This window comes from Lonchura striata, chromosome 13, assembly GCF_050655825.1.
Source record: "Lonchura striata isolate lonStrDom1 chromosome 13, ASM5065582v1, whole genome shotgun sequence".
Lineage (NCBI taxonomy): Eukaryota > Metazoa > Chordata > Aves > Passeriformes > Estrildidae > Lonchura > Lonchura striata.
Genome location: NC_140715.1, coordinates 5,591,357 through 5,610,178, shown reverse-complemented (window position 1 = coordinate 5,610,178; position 18,822 = coordinate 5,591,357). Strand labels below are relative to the sequence as shown.

Sequence of the window (18,822 nt, the reverse complement as noted above, 5' to 3'; positions counted from 1 at the left end):
CCCTCCTCCCCGGCGCGGCTCGCTCCGTGCCCTGCCATCTTGCGCCTGTGAATAATTCACCGTCCCTGTCCCCGTTGTTTCCTTGCAGGTATTTATAGCCCGTGATCACGTCTCCTTGGAGGCAGCTCGCTCTGCCGCCGTGTAAATTTAGCTCCCGTCGCCTCTCACATGTCATGCCCTCCAGCCCTTGCGGGAGCCCCTCCTTCCATGGGGCCGGAGCCCGCACGTCCCCCCTGCATCACTGCCCCATGCCCCGGGCAGCGGCGCAGGCCAGGCCGTGCTGTGCCCGGTGTGCCCGTGCCGTGCCGTGCCGTGCCCGCTGTGCCCGTGCCTGCCGGGCCCTGGAGGCCGGGGCAGCTCAGCTTCTCTCTGCGCGGGGCCAGCGAGCCCTTCAGCTGCCGCGGCACGGGGGATGCTTTGAAATTCCTGGGCTGCCATCTGTGCTATGCAAATGCCCCGAGCTGAGGACCCGCTTCCGGACGCAGCGATGGAGCTGCTCTTGTCCCGCTCCTCCTGGCGGCGGCACATCGGGAGCAGCAGGAACATTCCCCTTCTCCTGCTGCCCCCCGGCACCCAGCGCTCCGCTCTGCCCGCCTGGGCCGTGCAATGAGGGAACGGGGCAGCTCGGGGCATGGATGCTTCTTCCACGAGGTCCCCTGGAATCCCCAGGTGCTCGGTGTGGCTGCCGGTGTCACGGTACCCCCGTCCTCGCCGAGAGACGGAGCCGGGGCCGGGATGCAGCACACGGGCTGGCTGGGCTGCGCGCAGGTGGGCTCTGAGAACGGGGACCAGCGGGACGGAGCCGCTCAGGCACTGGGACAGCCGATGGCACAGAGCCCCCGGGGCGGGGATGCGGCAGGAGCAGTGCCCGTGTCCCGGGCACAGCGGGCACATCCCCGTCAGGGACCCACCGCAGGGACCGCGTCCCCAGCCTGGGCCTGATGAGCCACACGCAGACACAAACCAGGCAGGAGCGAGCACCCTCCCCTGCTCCCCATTCCCCACCCTAGTGCTGGTGTGCAAATACTCCCTTGAGCTGCCCCAGCTTCTCCCCAAATTCACCGGAGCGGTGCTGGGGGGCTGAGGCCGCACCCACGGGTGCCGAGGTGGCAGCGAGGAGCCGCCATGCCCAGCACAGCCTCTTGCTCCGTGCTCTTTAAACGTGGGAAGGTGGCGGCGGCTCCCTGGGGTGCCGAGGGAAGCGGGGGGCACGTTTGGCAGCTCGGAGCGCGGGCGGTAATTAATGAACATCCTGCGCCGCTCCCCGCCGCGCCTGCATCCCCCAGGACCCTCGGCGGCAGCGCGGGTACCGCCGGCTCCTGGCGGCGCTGGGGCCGCGGGACCCGGCGGCACGGGGCCTCGTTAATATTTTAGGAGCTCTTTTGTCCGCAGGGGATGGGGAGGCTCGTTCGCAATCGCCTTTCATCTCCGTGAGGCCTCCGCGCGGCTCCAGCCTCTTATCTGCCGCCTCCTCGCTGCTTCGCTACAGCTTGTTATGGGGCTTGGCTTGTTGTTTTTTTTCTGGGAAGGGCTGGAAAAAAAGAAGCCTGGCTGCTCCTGGCCAAAGGGCATCCGCCAGCCGTGCTGGCGGCAGCTGCTGGAGCATCCCCGCACGGCTCCTGCCTGCCTGCTGCCGTCCCTCCGCCGCCTGCTCGGGGCTGCAGCCCTGCCCGGGCTGGGCTGTGCCAAGGGCCGGGGCTCGAGGTGTCCCTGGTGCTCCTGGGGAGGGCTTGGAGGCGGCTGCTCAGCCTGGACCCCTGTGGTGGCAGGGAGAGGGGGTTTGTGTGTGTGTGTGTGTGTGTGTGCCCTGCCTGCCTGTGCCACGGGGGAATCTGGAGACCCCCGAGGGCTGTGCCAGGGGCTCCATGGATCCGCTGAAAGCCTGTTCCTTGTGGGGGATGCCCAGTGGGAACATGAAAATCCAGCCCTGGTACCTCCTGGCTGGTTTGGGAAAGGGCAGAGCCAAGGTGAAAAGCTGGGCTTGCTCAAGGAGGAAGAGGGTGATGAAGAAGAAAGTACCTGGAGGGGGAAATGGGAGCTGAGCTGCATTTCTGCTCCCCCTCTGAGCCGGGGAACACGAGCAAAGTTGGGAGAGCAGAGGGTGCCCTGGGAAGAGGCCTGGCTCAGCCCTGGGGCTTTGACAGCCCCATGGACAATTGTCTCTAGGTCCTCCCTCAGATCTCTCCTTCATCCTCCCCTTGCTCCTCTTGCCATCATGGGCAATCCCTCACTGTCCCCAGGTCCCAAACTTGTAGTCCTGGCTCCTCGTGTCCCTCCCAGGCAGTGTTACTCATGATGTCCCCTCTCCAGTGATGGTCCCAGCTGACCGAGGGTCCCTGTGTGGGGTTCTGGGGGTCTCCAGGTGACCCCCCATGCACATACAGGCTCTCCTGTGGGCTGTGTTGCCTTTCTCTTTGATTCTGTCCATCCACTGTGCCACAGAGGGATGTAGGAACAGGACTGAACCTTGTCCTGGAAAAAACCCAGCCCCATGCCTGGCCACAGTGCCAGTCCCACCAGAGCTGAACCCTCTGTCCATCCCTTTGCCCAAGCAAGAGCTTGGATCCCCAGAGGAAATCCGGCTGAAGGCCTTCAGGAGACTTTTGCAGCTGTGCCCTGCCAAGGCTGACAGCTTCTTCCCATGGGAAGGTCCTTCCCCATCAGCCAGTGATGCACGGCAGGGTTCGAAGCTCCTCCGCCGCACAGCCCAGCTGCAGGCACACCGGTGGGGACCGCTGCTGTCCCCCGGGGAGGTGGCATCCTCCTGGCACTGCCACTGCTGCCAGGTCACCCCAGCTGGCAATCCGGGCTCAGGGACCTCGGGGAGGGCTGGCGCCTGCGCTCAGGAAGGCGGTGAGCTCACGGGTTTAATTTTCTCAAGGCTTCGCTCGCTCTGACATGTGATCCTCGCTACAGGAAGGACGCGGCGAATGCGTCGTCCCCCGGGGCTGCCTGCCTCGACCTTGTGGGAAGAGGTAAGAGCACAGCATGGCTTTTCCGCCCCACTGGTGTCGCTTCCAACAGCAATTTAATATCTCCCTGATAACCCGGGCTGAGTTTCAGGCACTGTTAAAAAAAATAAAGCGTCTCCTGATAGAAGTCGGTATCCTCAGTTGAAATCCCCGGTGTGGGTCTGCACGGCTGGCCCCACACTGCTGCTGTCCATCGCCAGCTCCAGACTTATCCTTGTCCCCTGGCAGGGCCCTGATGCCCTCCTGGAGAGGACAGTGGGACCATGGGGGCTGCCAGTGTGGGGACTGCCACCCCTGGGCTCTGTGCCCAGAGGAGGGGAACGTTCACCAGCCCGATCTGGGACACAGTGGGAGCTGTGGCAGCTCCATCCCACCCCATGGCAAAGCTGCCACCACTCGCCCTCCTTCCCTGCCAGCATCCCAGCCATTCCCACAGGGTGCCACCCATGGGACAGATGTTCCAGGGCTGTCCTCAGCCAAGGGAAGGTCTGGGATGTTCCCTTTGGGTGTGCACAGCCACCTCACTGTGGACCAGCACGGGCTGCAGGGATTTGGGCTCCCTTTGGATGCAGCAGGGAGGGGGATGGCTCAGCCCAGGCGTGACCCTCAGGGCCGGTCTGGCCACGCATCTTTCTCCAGGTCCAGCTCTCTGCTCCTGGCTCTGGGCTCACTTTTCAAGCTCACTTGGTTTCCCCAACTCGATTTCCCAGGCTCCTTTCTGTGGGCTCGGTTCCCTGTGCTCACCTCTGTGAGCTCTCCAGCACCTCCAGGACGGAGGTTCCCGGGCCTGGCTTGCTCGACACGGATCTCCAGGCTTGGTTCTGCAGGACACCTTGCCAGAGGTGTCTCCCAGGCCCCGCGCATCCCCGGTGGCTCCCAGCTGCTTCCCGGGGCTCTCCCCATCAGCCCGGTGCCAGCAGAGGGCCTCCCTTACCAGCACAGCACCGTCTGGAAATTATAAAACACATTATCTATTTGGCAAAACTTTGTGCAAGGATCAGGAAAAGGGCTGGAATCCGTTCTCCTCCAGGAGACCGGAGACAGCGTGTCCCCCCCGGCTTCTGTTTTCAATGCCAGCACTCAGCCGCGTTAAAGCCGTGGGAGCGTTCGTCATTAAAATGGCAATTGTGGAGCCAGGCAATAAATTTAACATCATAAAAGGCGCTGGGAGGGTCTCGCTCATCTGTTGCTCTTCAAAGAAAAGTGTTAGTTGCTTCCGAAAAAAAAAAAAAATTTGGGAAGAAGCAGGTGAGAAGGGCCGGGGTGGGAGCTGTCCCCACTGCTGGGGCGCTGCGGGGAGCGTGGCCGGGCAGAGGTGACCCTTTGGGGTGCCCATGGGGCGGGGGGTGCTGGAGGAGGGGGCGCTGGGGCTGGGGCTCTTTCCAGGTGCTGGGGCTCTTTCCAGGTGCTGGGGCTCTTTCCAGGTGCTGGGGTTCCCTCTCTGCGTGCCGCAGCGGGATGAGCGGGGACGAGGTGCGGGAGCATCTCCCGTTCTGCTGCCGGGGCGCTCCGTCCCCGTCAGCGGGATGAGGGACACCGAGCGGGCAGGGTGACACCGGCCAGGGCTCCCTGCTCTGTCCTGCACCCCTCGGCGCCGCCGGGCCCCCGGGCTGGGACCACCCCGCCCGCCGATAGCCATCACCTCCCACCGCCAGGCTCCGGCCGCCGCCGTCTGCCGGCAGAATTAGCCGTCGGATTGGAACCGTTCGCTAAATAATTCAGGAGATTTCTTCCTTTTTTTTTCTTTTTTTTTTTTTTTCCCCTCTCTCTCTCTCATTTTTTTTTTTTTTCCGAGAAAGCTGTTTTCTTTCCTATTTTTTTTTTTCCCCTTTAAGGTCGGAGTATTTTCCAGGCTGGGTTTCCACCGAGGGGGTGCGGACACGCTCAGGCAATACCGCCATGTGTTTACAGCTCAGCTCCCGGCGTTATTTAGGGATTGTAAAACCACAGCAGCTCGCTCGCTCGCTTCCCCCCCCCCCCGCTCGCCGCAGCCAATTTTTTTCCTCCATGCGGCTCTCGTTGCAGCGGCAAAGGTCAACCCCGCTCCTTTGAAAGCAGCACCCCCCTCCCTTATCAGATTTAGGAATCCTTGGGGGAGGTTGAAGCCGAAATGCAGGCAAAGCCAGCTGGCCGCGCTCCGGCCGGGGGGGCGGTGGGGCTGCAGGGTGGGAAGGAAGGATGGAGGTGGCTGCCGCGGGAGGAGGAGGAGGAGGAGGAGGAGGAGGAGGAGGAGGAGGGCGGTGGGATGAGCCCCCGCGCCCGGGCGGGGCAGCACCGACAGCAGCGAGCGCCTGAATAATGGGGGCACAGATAATGCAGCTGATTAGCGGCCGCGCCGCGCTCGGGGAGGGCCGGTTTGATGCGAGGAGAAAATCGCTGCGGGGTGAAGTCAGCGCTGCTCCGGCTGGGGAGCCCCACAGCGCAGGGATGGGGGTCCCAGCAGAGGGGTGAGCCCTGCAGAGAAGGGCTGGGGGGCACGGGGATGGGATGGGCGCTAGGGTGATGGGAGAGGGGTGAGCTCCGTGGAAGAGGGATGAGGGCTGTACGGAGGTGAGCCCGTGGAACTGGACTGGGGGGTCACAGGGATGGGCTGAGCCCCGTGGCAGGGAGATGGGGGTCACAGGGATGGGCTGAGCCCCGTGGCAGGGAGATGGGGGTCACAGGGATGGGCTGAGCCCCGTGGCAGGGATATGGGGGTCACTGGAAGGGGATAGTGCCCGTGGCAAATGTCTGGGGTCTCTGGCAGGGCCCGGGAGTGAACGGGATATTATCCTCTGAGATAATCTGCTCTGGGGGGCACTCCCAGCCCTCTGCCCCACCCAAACTGGGCAGCCATGGGGAACCTCAGCGAGGCTGAGCATGGGAAGAGCTCTAAGGGGTCATGGCCATCGATGGCGTGACCAAGTGATGGCAGAGAGCGGCACTGCGGTCCCTGGGGAGAGGGAAGGAGGCAGGAGGGAGCAGGGGAGAGAGGCAGGACGGAAGCCAGGCGTGGGGCGGAGCTCGGACGCGGGGCAGAGGCTCTGTCAGTGCCCCGGGCAGCCCCGGCCCGGTGCTGGTCTCTCCCCCGAGATGTTCCCTGCTGGTCTTGTCCTGGCCCAGGCACCGCTCACGCCATCAAACTTTGCCAGCGGATGGTTTTTAATTAAAACCAGAAGATGCTGCTCTGCGCCCTGGCCCTTCAGGGATGACCACTGCTCACATCCTCTGCCTTTGGTCTTCCTGACTGCACAGTTTGACACGGGGAGATGAAAGTCCTTCCCTGCCAAAAAAGCACCAGAAAAAAGGGCAATCATAAAGTGACGCCACCAGGATGTCCCCAGCCGAGGGTCCAGCAGGGTCCTGCCGGCCAGGGAACTTGGCCAGAGCCGAGCAGCAGCCTGGGGAGTGGGGCTGTTGCCTTCAGCCCTTCTAAAAATAACAGCTCGGAGCGCAGCGAGCGCCGGGCGCCTAACTGGAACCAGCTTTCCAAACTCCCAGCTGGAAGCAGCTTTAGGAGCCTGCACCAGCCTTTCTGGGAAAGAGCAATTAAAAATAGCGAGCGGCTGAAAGCGCCGTCCCTGCTGCCCGTCCTGCCCCTGCGTGGGGAGGACACGGGGAGCCAGCTTGGGAGGGCAGGTGTTCCCCTTTGCTTAGCTTGGAAAGGCCAGCAGAACCTAGAGACAGAGCTGGAAGAATATCATGGGGGGATTCAGCCTCCCTGATCCCTGGAGATGGGGGGCAGTGGGCTCAGAGCCCTCCAGGGAGAGCAGCTGGGGCTATTCCAGCATTGTCACCTGCTGGTTTTGGGAGCTGGCATGGAGCTGAGGCTACATCCAGACTGGAGCCTGGAAGGGCAAAGGCCAGGCTGTCCCAGGGAGGTGTGGTTAGAACATCATACAGCAGGGTTGGGAGGGGGATTCCGGGGACAGGTGAGGGGCTCCGAGTACCCCACATGGGCTCCAGCCCACCCACTCATAGGGGATCCAACCCATCCACCTCACCAGCTCCAGCTCTGTGGGTAAATGCTTTCCATCCCACCTCCTTTGGGGCTCATCCCCACTGTTCCTGTGGGTGCCCACGGCTGGGATGGACCCTGCCCACACCGAGGCTGGAGACTGCCCCGTGCAGGTTTAGCTGCTGGCAGGTGCCTGATGACCCGTGCCAGTCTCATCAGCTCTGTGCCCAACCCTCCATTCCATGGCACAGAGCCTGCAGCCTAACGTGCTGCTGCTTCCAGTGATCCCACTGATCCCACTGTTCCCATTGATCCCACTGCTCCCATTGACCCCACTGATCCCACTGCTCCCACTGATCCCATTGACCCCACTGATCCCATTGATCCCACTGCTCCCACTGATCCCATTGACCCCACTGATCCCACTGCTCCCATTGACCCCACTGATCCCACTGATCCCACTGCTCCCACTGATCCCATTGACCCCACTGATCCCATTGATCCCACTGCTCCCACTGCTCCCATTGACCCCACTGATCCCACTGCTCCCACTGATCCCATTGACCCCACTGATCCCACTGCTCCCACTGCTCCCATTGACCCCACTGATCCCACTGCTCCCACTGATCCCATTGACCCCACTGATCCCACTGCTCCCACTGCTCCCATTGCTCCCACTGATCCCACTGATCCCACTGCTCCCATTGATCCCACTGCTCCACTGACCCCACTGCTCCCATTGATCCCACTGCTCCCACTGCTCCACTGCTCCACTGACCCCACTGCTCCCACTGCTCCACTGCTCCCGCTGCTGCGCTGCTCCCCAGCTCCACGCTCTCTCCCTTTCCCCAGCACCATCCTGCTGGCCTGGCTCGTGGGGTGCCCTGGCTGTCCCCTGGCTGGGCACCCTGGGCAGCTCCAGGCGCCCGTGAGCTCAGCCTCCCCGAGGCCATGAGCCTGCCCTTCCTCCCCTCCCTACCGAGAGCAGGCAGGGCCAGGGCAGAGCCCCCAGACTCCCCCGGCGGCGGCTCCCCGGGCTCGTTTCCTCCCTGCTGCCTTCTCTCCTTACGTCCTAATTCCCTAACGAAGGGCCACGGGAGAGGAAGTCTTGCGGAAGCCCGTCCTGGCAGCCGCCTTCCTGCTGCCAGCCCGAGCTCCAGCCCCGGCACAGCGGGACTTCCTCGGCATCGCACAAGACCCAGTTGGTGTTTTTGGTCTGGCACAAACCATGCTGCTCTCTGCCCCTCGTGCTCAGTCAGGGCACCCCATTCCCCTTCCTGTTTTCTATTTATCCAGGTCCTGAGCAAAGGTGTCCCACACCCTCCTTGAAAATACCTGTGAAATGCAAAATGCTGCTCTTTTCCCGTGCCCCCAGGGTGCTGCGGGTTCCCAGGTGCCTCCAAGCATCCAATGCTCCATGTGTGCCTCCAGCTGAGTGGCTGCTGCTGGTACCCATGTCCAGATGATGGCAAAGCTGATGTTTTGGGATTGTCTCGGGACAGCAGCTCAACAGCTGTTGTGTCCCAGTGGGCTTCTGAGCACAAATGGGAATTTCTACCATTCTCCTTAGCAATGCACTAATGCCTCTCATCGCCTATTCTTTGACACTCTTCCCTTTTCCGTTTCTTCCATGTTTCAGGGAGTTCCTGTATGCTTTAGCTTCCCTCACCAACTCCCTCTGTCCCCTGCAGACTCCTTTTCCACCCTCACTGGCTCTCAAGAGCTGCCAGATGTACGAGAAGCAGGACAATGGTCCATGAGTGCAGCTGTGGGAGCCCTCGGGGCTGGAGCAAGGACGGAGGAATGGTCACCACTGAGGATGGGCAGCCCTGCCAGCTCAGCCAACGGATGTGCCACCTCTTCTTCAGGATAAAACCCTTCCTCCACACAGAGAGGCACAACCAGGGCTTTGCTGGGGGTTTTGTTTTCTTTTAGAGCCCCAGCAGTGACACGGGGACCTGGGCAGACGGAGCAGTGCCCACAGGACTGTGTTGTGCTGGCAGGGATGGTTGCAGGTGGGACCGGGTGTGGTTGGACTGCAGGTGAGTAAGGATTCCAACAGCCTAGAGGAGTCCTAAAGGGTCCTTGGGGACCCTTTGGGGACATGGAGGAAAAAGCAAAGTGGTGAACACTGGGGTGTCTGCTGCCTCGGTGCAACCCTGTGGTGCTCCCAGCTCAGGGAGCTTGGCAAAGCCCAGGAGAACACAGGAATTTGTCTCTGCACTCTTTCCCCAGGAAGTTTTGCTCCTGCCAAGGGGAGTTCATTCCAGAGGATTCCCTGAGGGGGTGCTCACAGGATGGTTCTGGTGGGGAAGATGGGCAGCTCACTCAGGGCTCCAGCAGGGAGGTGAAGACCAGTTCTGGAGGGATCCCAAAGGGACATGAGGCTTCTCCCACCTCTTTTGTGCTCGCTGCCTTCCCGTGCAGGGCCCGGCCCCACCAGGTGAAGGCAGGAAGGCATCAGGCAGCACAGCAGGGCGGGTGGGAGTAGCATGGTGGGGGGCCCAGCTGGTGCGTGGGCCCACGGAGAGGCTGCACAGAGGAAGGAGAAAAGGGAAAACAGCTTCGTAAACCCCCAGGTGCCATGGGAAGGCAGGCACGGGGTGAGGCAGAGCTCGAGGGGAGCCGTGCCTCGGGACAGGAGGGGATGGAGAGCCGGTGTTGTGGCAGGGAGCCAGCAGGAGGAAGGCAGAGCCTGTGGGGTGGATGAAGCGCCAGTGACTGAGCTGCACCAATGACCACGGGCACTGCCAAAGGCACTGCTGGATCAGGAGCAGCGTTTGCCCAGGAGCCTCCAAACCCCACCAAAGCTTGGTCCCCAGGAGCCACCAACACACAGACCAAGCCCCTGCATCCCCCAGCCCGGGGTGGGGCCCTGGGGGTGAGGTACAGGAGGAACTGTTTCTCCTGGAGCCACCATCCTGCCCTGCCCAGGGAGCTGCTGGGACCTGCCCAAGGCAGTGAAACCTGGGTGCCCCTGGCCAGGGGGCATCCAGCACTGAGGAGACAGCCAGCATACGTGGGACATGGAAACAAGATGACCACTGCACGATACCTTTGTGTCCCAGAGTTCCCAGCATGTCTCCTCAAGTGTGTCACCACACCTGCCCTGCTCCAAGGGCTCCTCCATGGCTTTCTGCCCAGGCCATGTCCTGGCCAGCCACTTCTCAGGATGGCATCTCCTCTGGGCAGCTGAGGGAAGGGGGGGTCAAGACCAGACCATAAGCTGGGCTTAACCAAAAGGGATCATTTCCATGAGGTGCAGGGGAAAATGAATGTCCATGGGAGAGAGCAGGAAAGGGCTGAGGAGGAATGGCAAGGGAGAAGGTGTCACCCTGAGAGGTGGCAGTGGGAGGTTAGAGAGGTGAGGGTACCACAAGGTGTGTTAATTCCTGGAATGGCATCAGCAAAGGAGGCCCTGACAGCACAGCTCAGTTCCTCCCAGCTGTGCTTGTCTGCTAAACAGCCATCCCTGCTTCCCCAAAATACTTGGGAGGGCTGGAGTAGGCCAACTCCACCACCCTCATCGATGCTGCAGGGAGCCTATTTTAAGCCTTGCTAACGTAGGAGGATTAAATTTGGCTGGCTGAGACACGTCCTGCTCCCAGCTGTCCCCCAGCCTCCCCTGAGGTTGGCAGCTCTGCCGCAGGCACGGCTCACGAGGCTGGAGTCTGCCCTGGACCTCCAGGGTCAGCTGCCCTGCACAAGAGGAACCCAAAACTGGGGCATCCCCTTGGATGCAGAGGCACTCAGCTCGGGTTGAGGGCAAAAGCTCTTCCAGGCATTGGTGTCAACAGGTTGACCCCCAGGAATGTGGTGGGAAGCACCGTGGGATGAGCTCTTGGGGCGTGGATGGGTTTGGAGTGCGCTGGGGCCTCCAGCCCCATGCTCCCCTCTGGAGTGCCCTTACCTGAGGAGCTCAGTGATGGGAGAGCCTTCTCCCCATCCTGGCATCCCCCTGCCTGCACAGGCAGGGATGTCTGTGCCTGGGGAGTCCTGTCGAGACCCACGGACCGATTTGCCCCTTCCCATGGCACACAGACTCCTCTCTCTTGCCCTCGCTCCCCTGCACTCCCACAGATCCTCGTCAAGCTCATTAATTGTATTAATTGACAGAGCACTCATTGCTGGAGGTCTTGCCGAAGAACCTCATGGAAAATTGTGTGTTGCCTGCCTGGAATTCCCTGCCTGGTGCCAACACGGTGGATATTTAAGAGAGTGTCACACCCGACCATGGAGGGCTGCATCGCCAGCACCGTCTGCAGCCCAGGGCAAATGCTTGGCCAGAGGAAACGCAGCAAGAGCTGATGTACACCCATCGGGATGGACCACCACTGACCTCCATCGCCGATCCCCGCTGCCACGGGGAGCATCGCTCCGCTGCTCTTCCTCCCTTTGCTCATTTGGAAGACGGGGGTAATAATCCCCGTCACCTATTTGCGAGGCTGTTGTGAATTTTCATGAGCTCCCATCTGAACGGGGCTTTGAGCAGGAAAACTGCTGCATCAGCTCTAGGCAATGATAAACAATACTCAGCATTTACATATTCAAAGCACTTTGATTAACTCTTGGGGTTTAAGGACTTGAGTCGATTCCCACCCGACCGTAATGGCAGCTGGACGGGGCGAGGGGCGGCGCTGGGGGAGAGCTGGGGGGAGAGCTGGGGGTTCATTCCGCCGGGCAGGGCCGGGAGAAACCCCCGACTCAGTCACGCAAAGCACCTCCTGCCTTAAATCCCTGCCAGGAACGGAGGGAAAATAAATCCGGCTGGTCCCCGCCGGCGGGAAGGGGCAGATCCCGCTACGCGGAGCGGGTGCCGAGCTGGGGTATCAGCGGTTCTGCCGCAGACGCCGTAACCAGGTGTTAAATAGCTGCGAAATGCTAACTTGATTCATGCAGGAGTTGCCAAATAAAGGAATTTTTCTCTTAAGAAAAAAACAAATTAGGGAAAAATTATAAATTAGGCCCACGCCTGCCCTGATGCACAGCGCCGTGACCTCCTCTCCAGACGCCTGCTAATTCCACGGGGGCAAAAAGCCGCGGAGAGCAAATCCAGGAGCACGATTTCGCATTTTATTCAGCCGGTTATTTTTTTTTTTTCTTACCAAGTCTTCACAATCTCCTGGATTTACATGCCGCCCCCCACTCCGCCCCTCCCCAGGGGATGCTCAGCTCCTCGGGACTCCTGCTGCCACAGGACCCTCCAGCATTATTATTGAAATCACTGTCAAACAAGAGCAAAACCTGGCGAAACTTTGGTGCCGCCCTCACCCAGCGACTTCAGACGCGGCAGCGGCCGGGGCTGCCTGCTCTGGGCAGGGGGTATCCGTGCAGAACTGCCAGCTCCGGGGTTGAACCCCTTCCTGAGCGCTGCCGAGCCGCCCCGTCAGCTCCTTCTGCCATTAATTAACGGCAAGCTCGGCAAAAGGAGCTCTCCCTGCTCCAGCGTCGGGGCCAGGCATCCCGCAGCGCAGGATTCCGGCGTATCCCCAGCCCGAGGCACAAGAGATGCTGCTGCCGTGTCCGCCGCCGCCGCTGTACCCCAGCACCGCGTCCCCGGCCCTGGAAATCCGGCGCTGGCTGGGAAAGATAAAGGGCAGGGACACAGGCATCGGCTGCGAGCGCCGAGCCGCGCCGCCAGCCACGCATGAGCACTGCGAGGCCGCCGCGCTGCTTTCCTCTATTAAAAAAGCTTTTCCTGCTGCTAGGAAGGAAACTTTGGGCACCGTCCCCTGTGCAGCAGCCCGGGAGCAGCAGCCGGAGCAAAGCCCTCGCCGGCTCCGGGAACGGCAGAGGCTCGGAGCTGCTGCGGGTGCGGGTCTGTGCGGGCACAGCCGCCTCGGCCCCGTCCCAGCGCCGCTGGCCGGTCCTGGAGCTCTTTGTACCCAGTGATGGGGACAACGGGACGGAGCTGGCCGCCGAGCGGGGCCACTGGGAAGGACAGATCCAGCTCCAGAACTTGCGGGGAGAGACCGCAAGTGAGATGTCCCAGCTGCAGGAGGAAGGACCGGGGAGAGCGAAGGGGTGGCCCTGGGGTGACGCCGCCCGTCCCCGTCCCACCGGCTCACAAGGACACGGGGACGGGGCAGCATCACCCGGCGAAACTCCCGGAGTCCCGCGGGCCCCCCGAGCGGCTCCTCCCGGTGCCGGCAGAACCCCCCCGGGACGGGCTCCCGCCTTCACCCCCTGCCCGGTGCCGGTGCCGGCGGGGACACCGCGGTGCCGGTGCCGTGCGGTGCCGCGCCGGGGCCGCGCCGTGCGGGGCCGCCCGCGCCGCGATCGATCGGCATCGACCGTCCCCGCCGCGCTGCTCCAGTTTCCAGCCAATGTCGGGCGGCGGCGGCCCGGGGACCCGCCGGTGGCACCGCGCACCCGCCTGGCGCCGCCCGCGCCGCGCTGCCCCGAAGAGCCGGAATGGACCGCGCCGGCCGCGGAGCCGCTCGGCCGGGGCGGCGGCAGGGCACCGGAGCGGGCACTGAGCGGGGCAGACAGCCGGGCATTGGAAAGGACACTGAGCGGGGCACTAAACAGGGCACCAGAGCGGGCACTGAACAGGGCAAACAGCCGGGTATTGGAAAGGACACTGAGCGGGGCAAACAGCCGGGTACCAGAGCGGGCACTGAGCGGGGCACTAAACAGGGCACCAGAGTGGGCACTGAACAGGGCAAACAGCCGGGTATTGGAAAGGGCACTGAGCGGGGCAAACAGCCGGGTACCAGAGTGGGCACTGGACAGGGCACTAAACAGCACCGGAGCGGGCACTGAGCGGGGCAAACAGCCGGGTATTGGAAAGGGCACTGAGCGGGGCAAACAGCGAGACACCGGAGCGGGCACTGGACAGGGCACTAAAAAGCACCAGAGCGGGCACTGAGTGGGGCAAATAGCCGGGCACCGGAACGGGCACTGAACAGAGCATTGGAACGTGCACTGTCCAGGGCACTAAACAGGGCACCAGAGAAGGCACTGAACCGGACAAACAGCCGGGCACCGGAGTAGGCACTGAACAGGGTATTGGAACATGCACTGCCCAGGGCACTAAACAGGGCACCGGACTGGGCACTGAACGGGGCAAACAGCCGGGCACTGGAGTGGGCACTGAAAAGGGCATTGGAACGTGCACTGCCCGGGGCACTAAACAGGGCACCAGAGCAGACACTGAACCAGACAAACAGCCGGACACCAGAACGGGCACTGAGTATGGCACTAAACAAGGCACCGGAGTGGGCACTGAACAGGGCAAACAGCCGGGCACCAGTGAGGGCACTGAGCAGGGCAAACAGCGGGGCTTTGGAAAGGGCACTGAACGGGGCAAACAGGCGGGCACCGGAGCAGGCACTGGACAGGGCACTAAACAGCACTGGAGTGGGCACTGAACGGGGCAAACAGCTGGGCATTGGAAAGGGCACCGAGCAGGGCACTAAACAGGGCACCAGAGTGGGCACTGAACAGGACCAACAGCCAGGCACCAGAGAGGGCACTGATCAGGGCAAACGGCCGGGCATTGGAGTGGGCACTGAACAGGGCACCAGATCAGAAACTGAACAGGACAAACAGCCGGGCACTGAGCTGGAGCAGGCACTAAGCAGGGCACTGGAGCAGGCAAACAGCTGAGCACTGAGCAGGGCACCAGACTGAGAACTGGACCAGGCAAACAGCTGGGCACCAGACTGGGCACTGGACTTGGAAGCAGACCAGGCAAACAACCAAGCAATGGGCTGGGAAATCAATGGGGCAAACAACCAGGTACCAGGCAAAGCAAACAATCGTGCACTGAACTGGCACTGAACCAAGTACCAGGCTGGGCAAACAACCAGACACTGGAGCAGATAGGGAACCAAGCTCAGAACCAGGCACTGAACCAGGGACCAGACTGGGCACTGGACTGGGCAAACAAGTGGGCATGGAACCAGGCACAGAACTGGGCACTATGCCAGGCACTGCTGCAGTGAGCACAGAACTGGGTACCAAACCAGTCAAGGAATGGGGCCATGCTGCAGTGGGCACTGACTGGGAACTGCTGCACTGGGTACTGCACCAGGCACCAAACCAGACATGAACTGGGCAAAGAACCAGGCACTGCAGCAGGCAGTGCTGTCCTGGGCACCAACCCAGGCACCACATCAGGCAGAGCTATGGTGACACCGAACCAGACACTTAGGCAGGCACAAAACCATACTGGGCACCATTCTGGGCAGCACCCTGCTGCAGCCAGTTGGGTGTTGCCACACTGAGTGAGGTGCTGAAGAGGCACAGTGTCAGCCAGCACCACACCAGACCAAACTGGGCAGTGCCATGCAGGGCACCGGGTGCTGCACTGCGGGGACTGTGCCAGCCTGTCCTGTCCCACAGCACTGCCCTGCACCAACACACAGCACTGCTGCCACCCCAGCACCCCCAACAGCACCCAGCATGACACCAGGTACCCCTGCTGCCCTCTGCTTTCTGGGAATGTCCCTTCAGGACACTACAGCCCCTTTGGGACCCCTGAGATACCCCTTTGGGACCCCTGAGATACCCCTTTGGGACCCCGAGACCCTGTCCCTTAGGGTGCAAGTGCCACTCACTGCCGTGGCTAACCAAGTGCAGCAGCGAGAGCTCCAACAGGAGCCCCAGCGGAATCCCACCTCCCGCAATGCCTTTGGATTTTTGGGAAGAGAACCGACCCATGGAGCTGGAGGCTTCTTTTGGCCGTGTCCCAGCACGGGCAGGGCCGCGGTGCCCCCGGGTGCCCGTGGGAGGTGCCGCGGTGGCCGTGCAGCTGCAGGAGGAGTGAGGCTCGCGTTCTTTCCGCGATAGTGCCGAAATGTGCGCAAACACTGCCTCCATTATCCGCTGCCGGGCTCTCTGCACAAGCGGGAGAGTGACCCCGGCGTGTTTGGGAACGCAGCCCCTGCGCTGGGTACACAAGCCGGCGGCTCCGCTTACCACGGAAACGCTCGGCCCGGCTGGATAGAGCAGCTTTTGATGGTGTGGGTGTCGCTCCCGGAACTCTCCCAGTGCTGCCTCAACCGCCTGGAAGCGGCAGCAGGAGCGGCGAACAAGGCTGGCCGGAGCCCGAGCAAGGCTGCTCTCCGAGGGACCCGCGCAGGAGCCGCGCTCCGGCTGCCGGCAACAGCTCTCGTCATCTGGGGCTTGAGGCATTCGGGGAAAAACCAGGGAAAGGGGATTTTTAGGCGTCAATGCTGTGGCACTGGGGACTTCAGAGGGTGCTTTTAAAGAGAAGTGAGGTAACACTCTCAGGAACATGGTGGGATTGCTGCGGTGTCCTGCAGGGCCAGGGGTTGGACTTGATGATCCTCGTGGGTTCCTTTCAACTCTGGATATTCCATGATTCTATGAGTAGTTGGAAGGACCAGGGTGGGAAGAAGAAGTGTTGGGAGCAGCAGGAAAGATGGAGGGCTGGGTGCTCTGGGATGGGTTCAGAGCGATGGAGCATCTGTCCCCAGCAGCACAGCCCGGGGATGGCATCACTGATCTCATGGATGTCCTGTGCCACTCCCCGGGGCCAACAGTGCCCCTCCAGTCCTGGGACAGGCTGGGGAGGTGCCCTGACAGCGCGGGGTTCCTGTGGGACATGTTTTGGGTAAGGCTGTGTGTGACCTCTCTGCTCAGTGAGGAGGCAATGGGTGACAGCCAGAACAGGCAGTGAGAGGGGCTGGAGGCTCCCAAGGGCGGGTGGAAACACTCCAGAAGTGCCATTGTCACACATGCTGGGGGAGGTGAGGCCAGGGGCTCAGGGTGCCTTCGGGAGGTGACTCAGTTTCCCCACACGGGCGTGGGCAGGGGGGCTGATGGCAGTGGTGGCAATAGTGGCAGCGGTGGCAGCGGTGGCAATAGTGGCAGCGGTGGCAGCGGTGGCAGCAGTGGCAGTGCTGACAGCAATGGCAGTGGTGCCCGTTGGGCTGGCAGTGGGGGTGGCAGAGGTTTCCTGTCTCTGCGGGATGTGGCTGGCATTGTGCCGCACAGCGAGGGGGGCAGAGCCTCTTCTTGCACCTGCCCAGAGCATCTGCTAGGGAGAAGATCTCCATGGCAACTCTGCGGCTCCTCCAGCCCTGTTCCACAGGGGACAGGGCGCTCTGCCTCTGCCTACCCCCACGCACTGGGCTGTCCCGAGGTGGGGACAGGCCACTGGAGTGCTGGGAATGGGCTCTGGAGAGGATGGCTTTGCTGGGAGCCTGCTGAGCCCTCCCCGTGGGGCTCCAGGCCTCACACTGACCACCAGCCAGACCTGGGAACCACCAAATTGAGGAGGTGGTTCCCCACTTTGCTCCCAGTTTCAGAGAAGGTGATGGTTTTCCATCTTCCCTGCCGCATCCCATCAGGACACATGGAACCTTCCTGTGCCTCAGCTGCACTCCAGACCTTTGCCCTTTCCAAAGTGCGGAGGGGGGATTTTTGGGGGAGGTGAAACGAGGTCCAGTGGGACCAGGGCTCCTGAGCCTGGAGCAGCACTGAGCCCGGCCCTGGTGTGCAGACTGCACACTGCTCACTGGGCATCCTTCTCTGGATGGATCTGCTGCCACCCTGAGCCCCAGCACCTCCCTCTCCTTGGGCAGGGGCAGGGCCAGGGATGGAGCTGCATTTTGGGGCGCTGCCTGCCTGGTGCCCCCCAGCCCACAGACCCCGAGCACCCACCAGCGCTCTGCCCCTGCTGCAGGGCTCTCCTGGAGCTCTTCACTCCCTGTGGGCTCTGGAAGGGACCAAGAAGGAGGTGGAGAAGATTTTCTGTGAGACTGGAGGGGAAAGGGAGGGGAATGCAACTGGAAGACTGGAAGCAGCACTTGGGAGGGCTTTGGAGGCTCCTCATCCTCTGGCCCTGCCATTGATATGGGCACTGTTGGGTTTTTTAAGGGCTGGAGTGACTCAGTGCCTGCAAAGCCCTCCTGGTTCCAGGAGTGTCTGGGATGCTGGGGGATAACCCCACCTCTCCAAAGGCCACCAGTCCCTCCTGCCACCCCTGCACTCAGCCTGACTGGTGGGACCTTCTCTCCTCCTTCCCTCTGAGCTCCAGAGGGCACTTGCACCATTCCTGGCTTCACTGAGCTCCTTCCAAAATCACGGCATTCAGGCAAGCCCTCAGCTACTGGAAACCCACAGTCTGCACTTTAAAAAGGAGGAAGCAAACTGCTGTGCCAAGAGATTGATTGAGGGGAGCCCAGCCCTCGCTCTGCGTGAGGGTAGGAGCATCCCAGCTGCAGACAGATACCTCAGCTCCAGTGGGATACCCAAAAATTTCATTTCTGCAGCCAGGATTGCAGCCAACCCCCACCCCAAGAGGCAGCCTCTGACCCAGAGGGTTTCCAGAGGGGGGATACAGAGTAGGACAACTGAAGGAATGGCCTCTCAGCTATATAAAGGTGGGAAACTGAGGCATGGGATGATTTAGGGACTCAGTGAAGCCATGTGTGACAGGATGCAGATGGCCCAAATCCCAGGCTCTTCTCTGAATTGCTCCTGAATTCTCCCAGAGGCAAAAAATAGCAATTTTTGATTGCCTCTGAAGCACCCGTTGAGGATGCTGAGCCCTCAGGAAGGGAGTGGAAAGGATCCCAGGGCAGCGACTGGAGTGTGGGGAGATGGTCCAGCCCGGGGGGAGCAGGGGAGAGGTGAGGAAAGGACAAGGGGGGGCAGTTTTACACTAAAAGCTGACAGCTTTAGAATGAATATTAGGCAGAAATCCCTCCCTGTGAGGGTGGGGAGGCCCTGGCACAGGTTGCCCAGGTGGCTGCCCCATCCTGGAAGTACCAAGGCCAGGCTGGATGGGAGCAAAACCAACACACACTTGTTCTAGTGCAGGGCTCCTTGCCTGTGGAACTGGATGACTTTTAAATCTCTTCCTACACAAACCATTCTGTAGTTCAGTGATGTCCTCCTCAGGACCACGTTGGAGATGGATATTTGGGATCATCCATG

At 61.7% G+C, this 18,822-nt stretch overlaps 1 long non-coding RNA gene across 1 annotated transcript; it reads right to left on the bottom strand.

Moving 5' to 3' along the window:
• Positions 1–6,092: 6,092 nt before the first annotated feature.
• Positions 6,093–9,880, bottom strand: LOC146766158 (uncharacterized). Its single transcript, XR_014958280.1, has 2 exons — positions 7,889–9,880; positions 6,093–6,234 (listed from the first exon to the last, which is right to left on the bottom strand). It is a non-coding gene; the product is annotated as an uncharacterized LOC146766158 (long non-coding RNA).
• Between the last annotated feature and the right edge of the window lie 8,942 nt (positions 9,881–18,822).